Consider the following 13,162-nt stretch of genomic DNA (forward strand, 5'->3'; position numbering starts at 1 on the left):
CTGTGGATAACACTTGGGAGCCAATCAGGGCCAAAAAAAAAACTTCATGAAATTATTTTTCAAAATGTTTAATGAACTAGCAAAGAGCCAAGAATTGAGATGTAGCTTATATCGTAGCTCACCAATCTAGATAAGAAAGGCCTAGCAAGACCTTGAAGCCCTGATTTAAATTCTGAGCATTCCAATATACATGCATGGTGTTTGTTCTCATGCACTTGCGTGTATGGCGCTGCCGCACTCACACACACACACATTTATTCAAATTACCTTCATATCAGTGTTCTGAATTAATTTCTTTGTTAACAATATTATATCGGTAAAATAGAGGAAATAAACTCTTCCATCTAAGAACATTTTTATATGTTTTTTTATGGTAATAATACTGTGAAGAGGGGTCACATTTACATGAACAAGGAAACTAGTAAGTTTCCTAACAAGTATTGTTACCTCCTCCTTTATATTTCCCCTACCATCTCTTCCCTCCCACCTCCACAAGTACACTCCCCTCCCCCTTCCTTCCTCCGCCTAAATTGTAAAGTTCATTTTTCAACATAGTGTCTTGTGCATCTCATTGTTACAATGGGTCAACCTGTATCGCTATTTGAGCATTTTTTCCCTTCCCCTCCCCAAATTAGAGAAGCATACATACAAGATGTAAGTGTACCAACTTCAAATACAGAGAAAACAGGGGTTATAGTGTGGGGAGAAACATACAAAAAACAAGAAAAATGACATCACACATTATAAGTACGTTAGAAACAATAGCAAGAAACAAAAAACCACTTGTGTCCCTATCTTGGGGTTCAATTTCTTTAACATCATCTTATCTGGTTATATGCACATATCTTTTCAACTTTTCTGCTTATCCCAGACATACATTCGTTATTGAAAATAAGGGAAATCATGGGACCTATATTTCTTTGGACTTGGCTTACTTCACTCAATAATTTTTTTTCCAAGTCTTTCCATTTCCTAACAAATTGGGCGATGTCATTCTTTCTGATGGAGGCAAAGAATTCCATTGTGTATATATAACACATTTTCTTGATCCATTCATCTAATGGGGGCATCTGTGTTGGTTCCATATCTTAGCTATCGTAAATAATGTTGCAATAACCATAGTTGTGCTGGTAGTTTTAGTATGGTCTTTTTTATGATAATTTGGATAAATCCCCAAAAGTGGGATTACTGTGTTATAGGGGATTTTTATGTGGAGTCTTCTGAGGCACCTCCATACTGCTTTCCAAAGTAGTTGAACAAGTTTACACGTCCACCAAGAATGCAGTACTGTTCCCTTGTGGCCACATACGTTTCAGCATCTGTTGCTGTAAAAATATGGAACGCTCCAAGACTTTGCATGTCATCCTTGCGCAGGGTGCATGCTAATCTTCTCTGTATCGTTCCAATGTTAGGGTATGTGATGCTAAATTGAGCACAGAACAGTTTTTATATATAAAGTATAATTTTTAATTGATTTTATTAAGCTAGGCAATTCAACAAAAAGTAAGTTCAAAAGAATTGTTGTGAAATTATAGAATCATGTATTTCTTACATAAGCACACATTTAAGAATAAAATCAAGATAGACATGCCAAAAACAAAATAATTCCAGATATTTGTAGTTCAAGAGATGTGTAGGAGGAGAAATTCAATTATTCTATACAAGGCACCTGTCAAAATGAACATTGCAGCAAGTGTTAAGGTTTGTTAAAAGTTTTAATGTTTTAAATATGCTTAATTTTTGGGATTTTGCTTATATATGCCCAAAATAGGACTGTTTGGCAGGTATAAAACTTTTCTGTAAAGTATTTAAGATTTATGATAGCAGACATTAAGTACTAAGTATGTACATTTCAGAGTTTATGGAAACTTTATTAATGAGAAGTTCCAAAGTCTTTGTGTAAAGGAGCAGAGTGAAGAGTTACGACTTTACACAGTTTCTGTTAAAACTTTAGTGATTCCTTATTTTATTTGTTAGCAAGGAATAAATGATGATATAAACCATAATGTACACATGTATGTTACTATTCACACACATACATATTCTCATGTATACATGCACACATGGAGAAAGACACATAATTACAGCCAACACAAGTTTCACCAGTTGTTGAATATGCCTTAAAAGGAATAATTGGAACAATATATGTTGAAGATGTATTTGTCCCTAAGAGTTCATTTTCCACTCTTCTTATCTCTTAAAACTGGTAGTTTTAGAGAGATTTGACTTTCAAAATGCAGTACAAGTGATAGCAAGTCACTTGGAAACCTCAGTAAGTATAAGTCATATGGTGTCTCCCTGCTCCTCACGGAATGCTTACTCTTGTAGACATTCTCAACATCCAAAGTAGCAGGAGAATAACCTGGTAAAGAGTAAAGTTATAAGGCTTTAAATGGCATCCTTACTTGAGCTCTTTTTCCAACAACCAGCATGAATTCCTAGGCAGATGAGTGAGTCCTCAGAAAACTGGACTCTACATATACATTTAACTAACCCATGTGAAAATTCCTAGGTGAGAAATGCTGACTGAGGTCTTGCTGATTTCCTGGCGAAGAAAATAAGAAAAAAAGAAAGTATTTTTAATGTTTTAAAGTTCGAGAATAATTTGTAACCTGTCAATAAATGTGTAGAACACAAATACCAACTGACAAAAAAATGATGGCATTTCATTTATGTGCTCTTGGACTTGGGCAGTGATTTTAGATGTGTCTACACAAGTAGAATCAGCATAAATCAAGCCAGCATTTCTTCATTTAAGATATAAGGAAAGGATACTGGTCGACCCATTGTAACAATGAAATATACAAGACATTCTAACAGAGGATGGGTGAAGGGGGGAGGTGGAGAGGTGTGAAGGGAAGGGATGGTAGGGGAAAAACAAAGGAGGGGGTAACAATGCTCAATAAGAAATGTACTCATTACCTTACTTATGTAAATGTAAACCCTCTGTACAGTATTTATAATAAAAATATATGTTAAAAAGATACAAGGAAAACTTCTGTACTTATATGAAGTTGTATTTGTCACTCAATATAAGTAAGGTATTGGTTTTAGGACCACAGGCTTATTACTTTGGATACTCAAAATCTCTACATGAACACAGTATATTATTTACATCAGAATCTGCCCACAATCTAGCGCAGTATAATTGTTATGAGAATTTTTACTACATTCCATATTTGTAATGAAAACTAAAAGTATATGCAATATAAACAGATACAAATTTTTTCAGATAAATTTTGTATGCAGTTTGTGGATGGAATTTGGAGAGCAATTTTGAAAAGCACAAATTTCATCAAAAAGACCAGTCTGAAAATTGTAACAAGGAACTAATACAGCATCATTGAATAGTATGGAACTCCAAGGCGAAGTATTTGAATTGAGACAATATCAGAAAGTGTAACAACCCAAGGTCTTTTTAGAAATGCAGCTGCTAGATTTCTCATGGAGAGCTTTCATAACAGTTTGTGAAGCACAAATTAGAACCTCACTGAAGTGTAGATGGTTTTCTCTCAAATTTCTGTCATGATCAGTCATTATTAATCAACATATAGCTAATCTTGAATAATCCTCTAATAAAATGTTGATGGAGTGTTTATATGCAAAAACCTCAGAAGGCTGACTTTTTCAATTAGGACAGTCTGTATTCTATGATTCAGCCGAGAGAAAACTAGGTAAGCATCCATTTACAACCTTCTGAATAATTCTGATTCTGCCCACATCACTTATCTATCCATACCTGTGCAGGAGTGAAACAATTTTAAAAGAATTTATCATTTAAAATTTAAATTTATGGTTCCGGGAAGATAGCAAAGGAGAAGCTGGAAGCTTAACTAAGCCAAAGAATCACACCAAATGTGCCATCACAGTACAGAGAGTTAGGCCAGGCAAGTAGACAAATCTGAGCACTTGCCAGCAGCCATGGTTGCAGCTATGGCGGGAGCGGTGGCGGCCGCAACCACCATACCTGCAACACAGACAGTCTAGGACAAAGGCGCCAGATGCAGCAGGTGAGAGGATTCTACTCAACACCAGCAAGAACTGACAAGGAGCAGACATCTTCATCCTTCATATCGCAGATCAGAGATCACCCAGGAACCAGACTCCTGTGTGAGTAGAAGCCTGATTTCCTCACTCCTTCTCAGGGAGCAGAGAAGGGAAGGCCACCCCTCCCTGCCCACTACCGGAGATCTTCATCTTTGATACTGGCAAAGGCCTGGCTGAGCAGCTAGCTCCAACTCAGACCTTGGATGAAAACAAACAGTCATTTAACAGGTCACAGGAACCTAACCTGACCTGTCAGGCTCAGCTCCACTCAGGGAAAATTCACCCATCCCGGGCCTGCACCAGCCCCAAGAGTGGCTTTCTTCACTGGGTAAACAGAGGCAGAGGCTGATCCTCCCTAGACAATCAATTGAAATTCAGTAACAATAAACCCTGAGAATGGCTGCTGGCTAGGCCCTGTGACTGCCTCAGAAGCTAGGCCTCAGGGAAAAGCTACTGTTTGCTGAAAGGCCTCAACTCTACCCAGAACCTAGCCCCATCACAGCATCTCCAAACTAGAAGAAACAGCCATCTTTTGTGATACTCAAAGCAGATCTCCCACCCATTGAACTAGCCTGGGAAGAGGATGACACAATCCTGGGTAAATCAAAGCATTTTTCTGCCTGCTCAAACAAACTGACTTAAGAAAACATCCAAGCTACAGGAAAATCAAATACCACAAGCAGACCAGAAACTCCAACAAGAGACTGGTTATGAACACAAGGGAGATACAGGATCTTCCCTTCTCATCCCCCAAAAGCAAAGAATTCTTTTTTGTCACCTTTTATTAAAATTGTTTTAACATTTTTAATTTTTAACTTTAAAAAGTTGTTTTCTATTAACTTTTTTCTTCCTCTTATAATTTTTATTTTACAGGTATACGTGTGTGTGTGTGTGTGTGTGTGTGTGTGTGTGTGTGTGTGTGTGTGTGCTTTTTTTCCATTTTTGTTTAGCACTACTGACCTTTTGATCCTTTTTTCCTTTCTTTCTCATTCTTTTCACATTTTTTTCTCTTTCGTTCTTCTTTGTGTGATTTAGTCGCATTTCTGCTCATTCTCAGATATACCCGTAGTCGATTATTAGACCTTATCCCCGATTGTATACACACTTAATCCAGAAATTTATTAATGAATTCAAAACCTCTTAGACTTAACTTCTTTAATAGCTGTACTACCTCTATATACCTATATAAAATTTTAAGCATTTTTATTTTTTATTTTTTGATGTCTTCTTTCTATCCCTTCCCTTCTCTTATCATGTTCCCATCCTTCTCTGAATATTAAGTTCTTAATCTGCATAATTTTAAGTGTTTCACTTTTTAATTTTTATTTTACAATTTTTCCTTGTCTTTTTTTTTCTCTTTCTTTTTCCCCCGTTGTCTACTATCATTCTATCGAACCTATTTCCTGCTTTGAGATTAGGACTAAGTTAGCTCTCCCTCTATCTTTCCACATCCCTCTATTCCTATTTATACCCACATCTCTCACTAAACCTAATAATTTCTTGTTTGCCAAATTCTTCTTTGCAGTTCATAGCCTATTAATACATAGTTGGTTGATGTTGAAAATGTATCTGTTGGACTAGATTATATCTGCAGGCTTTTGTAATATTTATTTATTTATTTTTATTGTGAAAATACTGTACAGAGCGGTTACAATTACATGGGCAAAATATTTGCTGCCTTCAGGAGTCACACCTTGCCCGTAAAAACAAACACATTTTCAATGTTAAAGGCTGGAACAAAATCTACCAAGCAAACGGCTCCCATAAACAGGCGCGAGTTGCAATCCTAATATCAGATAAAATAGACTTCAAATTAAAATTTGTGAGAAGAGATAAAGAAAGTCACTACATACTAATCAAGGGACCTCTCCTTCAGGAGGATCTGCAGGCTTTTGACTGTGCAACTACAGACTTTGTTGATGCTTCCCTTAAGATAGTTTTCTAGCACAAAATTGGTGTTACTCTCATGCCAAATGGGCAGAATAAGCCGGAAAAACACAAGAAAAATGGCAAGTCCGGGTATCTCAACTCCCACTCATGATAATCAGTGGACAGAACAGATAATGAATAATCCAGAGGAGAGCTTCCAAAAAGCTCTAAAAACACTAATATTAAACATGGTAAATAAAAAGATTGAAAACCTTCAAAGGACTCTGTGTGAGCATGATATACTGAGAGACGAGGCAAACAAATGTCAAAACAGGAAGCTCATAGGTGTGAGGAAGCTACTCAAAGATAGATAAAAGAATTGCATGAGCAGCTTGTGAACACTCAAAGAGAAATAAAGGAATTGTGTGAGTAGGCTGAGATTAGTCAAAGAGAACTACAGGAATTGCATGAACGTGAGGAAGCTGATCAAAGAGAAATATAGCAATTTCAAGAGCGGGATCAGCATAGACAAAGATCACTAGAGGCATTCATGGAATCCATAAACAGAGAGCTGAAAGAAGTCAGGGAGTCCACAAAGGGAATGCTGAATGGATCCCAACAGAAGTAATGGGAGTCCAAGGAAACCATAACTAATCAACCAAGTGATTTGAGAATAAACACTTGACACTAAATTAAGGAAATAAAGAATTTCATACAAGATCTGAAACAAAGATCCAACAAAGAATTAAAAGCCATAAAAGCCGACCAACTAGAAGCAAAAGAAAAAAAAAAGTAGAAAGTCTCGATAGTAGGATAGGCCATGCAGAAGATTGAAGCCTGAGGATTGAAGACAGCCTAGATATTATAGAGAAAGAATATACAACCATCAAAGACAAATCCAAGAAATATGATAGATCTATTCAACATTCAAGCCTTGGAAGACCCCACTAGAAGGCCTAATCTGAGGATAATGGGTGTAGAGGAGCACCTAGAGCCAGAAGTCAATGGTCTAGGAAATTTGTTTAACAGGATCCTAGCAGAGAACTTCCCAAACATGCAAAAAGAAAGGTCTATTCAGATACAAGAAGCTTTTAGAACTCCCAATAGACTAGACCAGAAGAAGATATCCCATTGTCACATTATAATACTCACAGGATCAATTCAGAACAAGGAAAAGATCCTTAAAGTTGTCATGGAACAAAGATCAAACACCTATAAAGGGAAACCAACTAGAATCACCTCAGATTTCTCAGCAGAAACAATCAAAGCAAGAAGAGCCTAGAATGATGTAATCTATGCCCTAAAGACAAACAACTATCAACCAAGAATACTTTACCCAGCTATACTCTCCTTAATAATCGGAGGTCAAATACAACCCTTCCATAGCAAAGAAAAATTGAAACAATATATCTCCACCAAACCAGCCCTACAACAGAATCTTAAAGATGTCCTACACAGAGAAAACCAACAAGACCACAATAAAGGCCAAGAAATATCACCCAAACTGAGTATCCAAGAACCATAGGAAGAACACAGTTGCCACAGCCCTGAAGTAGTTGGATAAAATGGCAGGAACTCCCAAATACCTCTCAGTTCTATCTCTCAACATTAACGGACTTAACTCACCAATTAAGCGACAGTCTGTCTACTTGGATTAAAAAGCAAGATCCTTTTATCTGCTGGCTTCAAGAGTCACATCTTGCCCACAAAAACAAACACATTTTCAATTTTAAAGGCTTAAACAAAATCTACCAAGCAAACGCCTCCCATAAACAGGATGGAGTTGCAATCCTAATATCAGATAAAATAGACTTTTAATTAAAATTAGTGAAAAGGTCGGTACATACTAATTAAGGGATCACTCCTTCAGGAGGATATTACAATTCTAAATATCTATTTGCCAAACAGCAGAGCACCTTAATTCGTCCAAGAAACTCTACTTTCCCTCAAATCCCACATAGATCCATAAACATTAATTGTTTATGGGGACTTTAACACACAACTTTCCCCTCTAGATAAATGAACTTCACAAAAACTCAACAGAGAAACCGCAGATATAAACAACTGCACAGACCAACTAGATTTAACACACATCTACTGAATATTTCACCCAGCAGCATTAGACAATACATTTTTCTCAGCAGCACATGGAACATTTTCCAAAATAGACCACATTTTAGGCCACAAAGCAAACGTCCAAATTCAGAAACATTGAAGTTATACCTTGCATTCTCTCAGACTACAAGGGAATATATTTAGAACTCAACACCAAAAGCAACCAAAGAAAGTCATGTAACACATGGATCCTGAACAACACACTGCTGAATCACGAGTGGGTCATGGAAGAGATTAGAAAGGAAATTCAAATGTTCATGATATTCAACAAAACTGAACACACCAATTACTATCTCCTCTGGGACACAGCAAACACAGTATTCAGAGGCAAGTTTATAGCTCTGTGCTCCTACATCAACAAATTGGAGAGATCTGAAAACAACAATTTAATGAGACATCTGAACCTCCTTGAAAAAAAGCAGCAAGATAAACCCCAATCCAGTAGACAGAAAGAAATAATTAAAATTAAATCAGAATTAAATTAATTAGAATGCAAAAAAAAACTATAGAAAGAATCAACAAAACTAAGAGTTGGTTCTTTGAAAAAATTAACAAAATTGACAGACCCTTAGCAAATCTTATCAGAAAAAGAAGAGAATACACCTAAATAAACTCAGAGATGAGAATGGAAACATCATCACAGAAACAACTAATATTCAGAACATTATAAGGGAATGCTTCTAAAACCTGTATACTAATAAGTTTGAGAACTTGGCAGAAATGGACCTTATTCTAGAAAATACTGACATGCCAAAACTAAGCCAAGATGAGTCAAACTATCTTAAAAGGCCTATATCAAGCACTGAAATAGAAAGAGCAATAAGAGACCTCCAATCTAAGAAAAGCCCAGACCAAATGGTTTTACAGCGGAATTCTATTAAGCCTTCAAAGCAGACATCACACCAATACTCCTCCAACTCTTCAGTGAAACTGAAAAAGAAAGTTCACTACTGAACTCATTCTATGAGGCCATCATAACACACATCCCAAAACCAGGAAGGGACTCATCAAGGAAAGAGAACTGTAGATCCATTTCTTTGATGAACTTTGATGCAAAACTTCTCAACAAAATTTTGGCCAATCGACTTCAACAATTCATCCAAAAAATCATACACCACGATCAAACAGGATTCATTTCAGGGATGCAAAGCTGGTTTAAGATACACAAATCAATTAATATAATTTATCACATCAACAGAAGCAAGGATAAGAACCACATGGTTATCTCAATAGATGCAGAAAAAGCAATTGACAAGATCCAACATCCCTTTTTATGAAGATTCTGGAAAAATGAGGAATCCATGGAACATTCCTCAATACATTAAAGGTTTTAAATGACAAACCTATAGCCAGCATTATACTTAATGGTAAAAAACTAAAGCTATTTCCTCTTAACTCAGGAATGAGACAGGATGCCCACTCTCTCCACTTCTCTTCCATCTAGTATTGGAATGCCTAATTACAGTAATAAGACTAGATGCAAGTATCAGAAGGATCCTAATAGGGAAAGAAGAAGTAAAACTCCCTTTTTGCAGATGACATTATCTTGTATTTAAAGAATTGCACAGAGTCCACTCCAAAATTACTCAAGCTGATTAAAAACTCTGGCAAAGTATCATGGTATAAAATTAACCCTCAAAAATCAATGGATTTTTCTGTATGCCAACAATAAGAAAAGTGTGGCTGAAATTAGGAAAGCAACTCCATTTGTAATAGCCCCACAAAAAATAAAATACCTAGGATTTAACTTAACCAAAAAAGTGAAGGACCTCTATGATGAAAACTTTAAAAAACTGAAAAAGGAAATCAAAACTGAACTTAGAAAGTGGCAAAAACTCCCATGCTCCTGGATTGGGAAAGATCAACATAGTGAAAAAGGCAATACTTCCCAAGGCTATCTACAAATTCAATGCGATATCTATCAATATTCTAACCTCATTCTTCAAGGAAATAGAAGAGGCAATCAAAAATTCATATGGAACAATAAAAGACCCTGAATAGCAAAAATGATCCTTAACAGAAAGAACAGAGCTGGAAAAATATCAATACCAAATTCAAATTCAACTACAAAGCCATAGTAATCAAAACAGTTTGGTACTGACACAAGAACAGACCTCAGGACCAATGGAATAGAATTGAAACCCAGAAATCAACCTACAGACCTATAGCCATCTAATCTTCTGTAAGGGAGCTAAAAAATAGAATGGAAGAAAGACAGCCTCTTCAGTAAATGGTGCTGGCAAAATTGGTTAACAACTTGTAGAACACTAAAGCTAGATCCTTATATATCACCCTGTACCAGAATCAACTCTAAATAGATCAAAGACCTTGGAGTCAAACCAGATACTCTGAAAACATTAAAGATTGGAATAGGAGAAACCCTCGGTCTTGTTGGCACAGGCCGAAATTTTCTTAATAGAGACCCAGAAACACAACAAATCAAAGAAAGGTTGGACAAATGGGATTGCATAAAATTGCAGAGCTTCTGCATGGCAAAGGACATAGCTAGCAAGATCAATAGAAAGCGCACAGATTAGGAGAAGATCTTCACTAGCCATAAAATGGACAAGGGTCTCATATCTAAAATATACATGTAACTCAAAAATTTAAATCCCCCAACAAATCTTCAAAGAAACAACTGCCCAAAAATAAGTGGGTTAAAGACTTAAAGAGAAACTTCTCTGAAGAGGAAAGAAGGATGGCCAATAGACACATGAAGAAATGCTCAACCTCCCTAGTCATAAAAGAAATGCAAATCAAAACAACATTGAGATACCACCTCACCACAGTTAGAATGGCTATAATCAAGAACTCTAATAACACCAGATGCTGGAGCGGATATGGACAGAACGGAACATTACTGTATTGTGGATGGGAGTATAAGCTTGTTCAACCAATTTGGAAATCAGTATTGAGGTTCCTCAAAAGTCTCCACATAGAGCTCCCCTATGACCCAGAATCCCACTTTGGGTATTTACCCAAATGTTCACATACAAGGCCACAGTAGAGCTTCCAGCACAACTATGTTTATTGCATCATTATTTACCATAGCTAATATATGGAACCAACCCAGATGCCCCTTAGTAGATGAGTAGATCAAGAAAATGTGGTATATATACACACTGGAATTCTTTGCCTCCATCAGAAAGCATGACATTGGCTCCATTTGTTAGGAAATGGAAAGACTTGGAAAAAATATATTAAGTGACGTAAGCCAGGCCCAAAGAAACATTAGTGCCATGATTTCCCTTATTTGCAATAACTAGTATGTGTCTGAGACAAACAGAAACTGTCGGACAAGTTGATGTTAGGGAAATGAGCCCTAAGCTATATATTCAAATGTTTTTCCCTTTCATGCGATTGTTTCTAACACATTTATAAGAATATTTCTTTTTTGCTTTGTATGTCCCTCCCCCACTGTACAAACCCTGCTTTCACTGAACTTGATGTTGTTATAATTTGAGGAAGGTAAGGGAAAAAACAAATCGTTTATATAATAGGGATACAGTTGGACCATTAAAATAATGAGATGTACAAGTCATTATGTCGAAAACAAACTTTAAAATTTTGGTGGGGGGAGGACTGGGTGGGGAGCGGGGAGAGGATGGGAAGTTATGGGAAGGGGAAACAAAAGAGGAGGCTACAATATTGATAGGAAATATACTTATTATCTTGTCCATGTAATTGAAACCCCTTTGTACAGTATTTTCACAACAACAACAAAAAAATAAATTTAAATATGGAATGAAATTAGTTCCAATAATGCATTGCATTTAGGTATTTAGAAATAACTGAGAAACTTAAAGGTGCATATGATTTTTTTATTGGAAATGAAGGGATATTGGAATTTGGTTCTCTACATTTTAAGCAATTTGCTTAAAAGAATAGGCAAAATAAAATTTATATTTGCAGCAGACCTCACACATTAAATTTTTGTATATTGAAAGGGAAACAAGCCTCAACAATATGTCAATTCTCTCTTCTTATTTATCTCTAAAGGTTTATGCTTCTGGTCTCTGAATATTAAAACTTCAAAAAAATTATGTTTAGCTAGTTGTGCAAAGGGGTTTTGCTTCATCATGTCAGTGTTGAATAGAGTGTGTGTGCATTTCAATATACAGTGCATTTTTCTTCCTTCCCTTACCCCAACCCCACCTATCCCTTCATGTTTCCTACTTATATTCTGACATGTATACATTGAATGGTATGACTGTATTAGTCCACCATTTCCCTCTCCATTCTTCTACCGTACTCCCTACTTAGTCCAGATCTACTTTTAAGACTTGTTTCAACTTCATGGTATTTTGTTCAATATCTCTACTTTGGCATTTGGCTATGGGCTTGCCACATCCTCTCTTCCATGTTTGACATACATAAATGAGTATATTTCTCCACATTTCTAATCTCAGGTTGGCTAAGATAGATCTTCTTTACTATTCACCTTCTGTCCTAAATTTAGAATTGGATTTCAGGGCCATCCAATAGAGCATTTTTATTCTCTACTCACTGAAGATGGAAGGGAAATAATTTCCATGCTGTCAGCATTATGTTATCCATCATGAATTCCCATCGCTTATCACTTCAGCAGTCTAAATTTAAAGTCATATTTTCTGCATTATATTCACACAGTATAAGTGAATATCAAGAATAATTTACCTAGTATTGGACGTTTAGGGACAATCTTCAATTTCTGATGATAGAGGCAGGAATCAGATTCCACTATGTAGTGAGCTGTGTAGTCTTCTAAATTTATGATAAATTTCGAGTTACTTTTTGTTAATAATTTAAAAAGTTTTATTTCAGTATTTGAAATGCTGCTCCAATTATTTTAAAAGTTTCACAATAAGTTAGACTGAACTTTTTCCTCCCATGTTCCCCACTAGTTCAGGTTAATTCTCCTTTCGCTTTATATTTTGAGAGACCAAGGGATGAGGGTAAACAGAGAGATGATCATTACTCACATATCTCCTTCCCTCCTGTTTCTGCTGTTCTTGTTGAGAGGAAGACTGGAGCAGGGAACAAGAGTGAAGCTTGACTTCACCATAGAAGGGAGCATTCCTGGCATGTCAATTATTGTTTCTCAGAATCACTTAAATTGCTTACTCTTGCCTTCTCTCTGACAGTAACCTAA

At 36.3% G+C, this 13,162-nt stretch overlaps 1 non-coding gene across 1 annotated transcript; it reads right to left on the reverse strand.

Annotated features, from left to right (window-relative positions):
- Positions 1–1,329: 1,329 nt before the first annotated feature.
- On the reverse strand, positions 1,330–1,436 carry LOC122099497. The gene has a single exon (XR_006145944.1). It is a non-coding gene; the product is annotated as a U6 spliceosomal RNA (small nuclear RNA).
- Positions 1,437–13,162: the final 11,726 nt, after the last annotated feature.

The sequence above is a fragment of the Dipodomys spectabilis genome, unplaced genomic scaffold (genome assembly GCF_019054845.1).
Source record: "Dipodomys spectabilis isolate Male_0828 unplaced genomic scaffold, ASM1905484v1 ptg000516l, whole genome shotgun sequence".
In the NCBI taxonomy this organism is placed as follows: Eukaryota; Metazoa; Chordata; class Mammalia; order Rodentia; family Heteromyidae; genus Dipodomys; species Dipodomys spectabilis.